This window comes from Schistocerca gregaria, chromosome 4 (assembly GCF_023897955.1).
Source record: "Schistocerca gregaria isolate iqSchGreg1 chromosome 4, iqSchGreg1.2, whole genome shotgun sequence".
NCBI lineage: Eukaryota > Metazoa > Arthropoda > Insecta > Orthoptera > Acrididae > Schistocerca > Schistocerca gregaria.
In genome coordinates this window covers 725,224,485-725,228,066 of record NC_064923.1, presented here as the reverse complement: position 1 = coordinate 725,228,066, position 3,582 = coordinate 725,224,485, and positions in this window count along the sequence as shown.

Here is a 3,582-nt window from a genome sequence, read left to right as displayed (position 1 = left end):
GTATACCGTACCTTACACAGTCGATGCAGCCTTGCTTCTTCCCGTTTATAGCTCACACATAGCACTTTCTGGGAGCGGATTTCAGCGCCTCAAAATGTTTGAATGTGTGTGAATTCCTAAGGGACCAAACTGCTGAAGTCATCGGTCCCTAGACTTACAGACTACTTAAACTAACTTATGCTAAGAACGACACCCACACCCATGCCCGAGAGAGGACTCTAACCCCCGGCGGGAGGGGCCGCGCAATCCGTGTCATGGCGCCTCTAGCCGCGCTGCCACTCCGTGCGGTTCAGCGCCTCACCGGAACACCTTTTCATAACTTCTATGAAAACCAGTGTGTGTATTTCCTACGCCTTTGACTCAACTATCTCTATATTTAAAAGATAATATCCACACTCACTCACTCACTGATTTATCGCCGCCCAGCCTAAACTGCTATGTATATAAACTTGAAATTTGGAGAAGGCTTGGATCTTATGCTGCAAGAGAAGGGATTTTTCGAAATTCCGACCCTGAAGGGAGCGAAATAGGGGATGAACATTATTTTGAAATTGTCGCTATTAAGGCAATTTTGAAGCTAGACCTACGAAAATTGGTATTTGATTCCTCAGCCAGAAATAAAGAAATACATGTTCTAGTATTCTTGGAAATTTAACCCTATTGGAGTTCAACAACGGGTGAAAGCTTTTTTTTAAATAAAGCGTTATTAAAGAACAAACAAAGTATTTTAAAGCTACGTCTATGAATACTAGTATTTGACTTAGTGTTCCAGTCTTGAACCCCTAAGAAGGTGTGGGAAATCGAGCATGAGACTGTTTATGAACATATTTTATAATGAAAGCATTTTTAAAGCTAAATCCACAAAATTTGAATTTTTCTTCTCAGTTAGAAATAAAAGAAATACGTGTTTCACTGGTTTTGGAAATTCGACTCCTAAGTGGTTAAAATGGGGTCAGACGGGTCACTGACTCATCATCGCCCAGACCCAACCGGTAAGGGTAGATAGTTGAAGTTAGGATAGGGTGTGGATTTATAACGTAGGCATCGTTTAAGTAGGGATTTTCCGAAATTACAATTCTAAGTAAGTGAAATAGGGGATGAAAGGCTTTTTGAAACTATGCTGCTGGTAAGGGAATTTTGAAGCTAGAAATACGAAAACTGGTATTTTGTTTCTCAGTCAGAAAATAGAATTTTCGTGTTTCAGAGATTCCGGAAACGTAACCATTAAGGGTGTAAAATAGTGGGTGCAAGGTTTTTTACAAAGAAAGTATTACTAAAGAACTATGAAGGAATTTTGAGGCTACATCTATCACAGTTGGTATTTAACTTCTAGTTTGGAAATAAAAGCAATACGCGTTACTGTGTTTCTGGAAATTCAGCCCCTAAGGGAATGAAATAGGGAATGAAAATATTTAAGAAAATATTTCGTTACATTAAAAAATTTTAAAACTAAATTTATGAAAATTGGTGTTTCACTTCTCGGTTAGGTATAAAGAAATATTTGTTAGGGGATGAAAGTTGCTTTAGATATATTTCCAAAAGAACGCAAAAAGCACGATTAACAAAAACTTTGGACTCGAACTACCAGAATTGCTTTTTGGTCAGAAGTACATTCGGAAGAGACCATGCTTATATGGCCTTAATTATCGTGAAAAACTTTAAAGGTGTTGCAATTTGCGAAAAACATAAAAATTCTATCAAATAAAAATAAAACATAAAAAAGCTCTGCAGGCCATAGGGTCTACCTGAGCGAATCAGCGTGCTTACTATCGCTTGTTTTGGCGCTCTGGACGCTCCGTACCACTGAAGGACGTGCCTGCTACTGTTCTCTTCATGTGGTTACATCGTCTTTCCTATAAAACAACCCTGTGCGTGGATCGATCTTTATATTTTCTCAATACAAAATTATGCAATATACCTCCATAACCTTCAGTATTCATTACATTTACACATTGGTGCACAAATTTTAATTACAAGAAAGCACTTCCGTTTTGATGACTCAGTACTAGATTGTGCAACATGTGACGTTTTACAATCTGTGAAGATACTTCATAATCTGAAGCTGATTGCTATCGCAATACTAACCGCTAATATCCTTTTATAAACACGCGATCAAGACAAACAAAGATTACATAAAAACACATCGTAAAAATTTATCGTATGTTTATTATGTTCATATGAGACTGTGTGAGTGTTGCAAAGTGACATCATTAGTAAGTCTTTACGAAAAGCAAAGAGAGTCGAAGGTAATCAAATCTGCCGGAAAGCCTGGAAGCCGAGTCTGAGCAATAACAAATGCACGTGATACACGTTATAAGAGTAAGGCATCAGATATAGTTTGGCTGTGTGGTCTGAGATTAGTCTTTGGAAACAGTCACAGCTTCCAGTAATCTGGTAATTTTCATCCTAAGAAAGTGTCATTAAGGTACGAAATAGGCTGCTTAAAAAAAGGAAAGGTCAACAAATTCCCGAGTATTGTTCGGCGGTCAGAGACCATTGACAGACATATATGACAATAAAACGAGAGATATCAGGCCTTTCTGATCGGGCTGCCAAAAATGTTTCTTCACGCGTACCTTGACATGAATCAGAATAGGATGATGGGAGACAAAGGCGGTGCACCGTATTCTCTCCGCTACACACACTGAAATAGGTTGTCGCGTATAAACGCAGACATAGTATATTCTGTGTTAGTTTTAGTATAACGGCACCCGTAAAAAAATTTAAATTAAAATATTGCTATTACCACTCATTTCATTTCTTTAATGAACCAGACGTAGCTGTGAGGGTACTATAGCTTTAGGAAGATCATGGCACAAATGGATAATACTTTTTTGGTGGAGTGTTATTTCACTCAAAGCTTAATCTGTTATTTAAAGCAGGAACTATGATTTACAAAGTCATCTGTTGTTTTTATCGGCCAATGCTCTCGGAATTAATACATTTTACACCATTTGGCAGGAATATATTCTAATTGCCAACAAAAATCATATCGAGATGTGAGGCTGAATTTTAATTGAAATGTAACAGGGTTGAGTCGATCATAGAAAATATATTCTAAATGTGAATTGAAAGTGAATTCATTTACCTTTCAAATTTTACATGAAAATTTAAAAAGAGAGCTGAAATTAACAGAAGAAACCATATTACAATTACATCCAACAGTCTTTGTTCGGTAACTGAAAAACTGAGCGGCATCTGTAACATATGATACACAAAGGGCAAAGTGTGTCATGCCATATTCTGCAGTTCTGAGATAATGCAATGATTACAAACTAATCTACTGAAGGCGCACTGAAACGATATTAAGGTATACAACTGGACAATTTTCTGACTACATATAAAGTACATAAGTATGTTAAAAGCTTGTTTTTGTTCGATAAAAATCAAAATGACCACCACATCTCAGAGAAGTACAATTTGTTTCATCAAATCATCATCAAATAATAATGTATATATCACTCGTTATGTGATGCACTTTGTAATAATGATAAAAAAACTGGTGGTACAAGTAGCTGGCTGGTATTAATACTCTTTCGTGGTAGGTAGGCAGTTTTGTACTTGTGAGTATGTATATCTGTG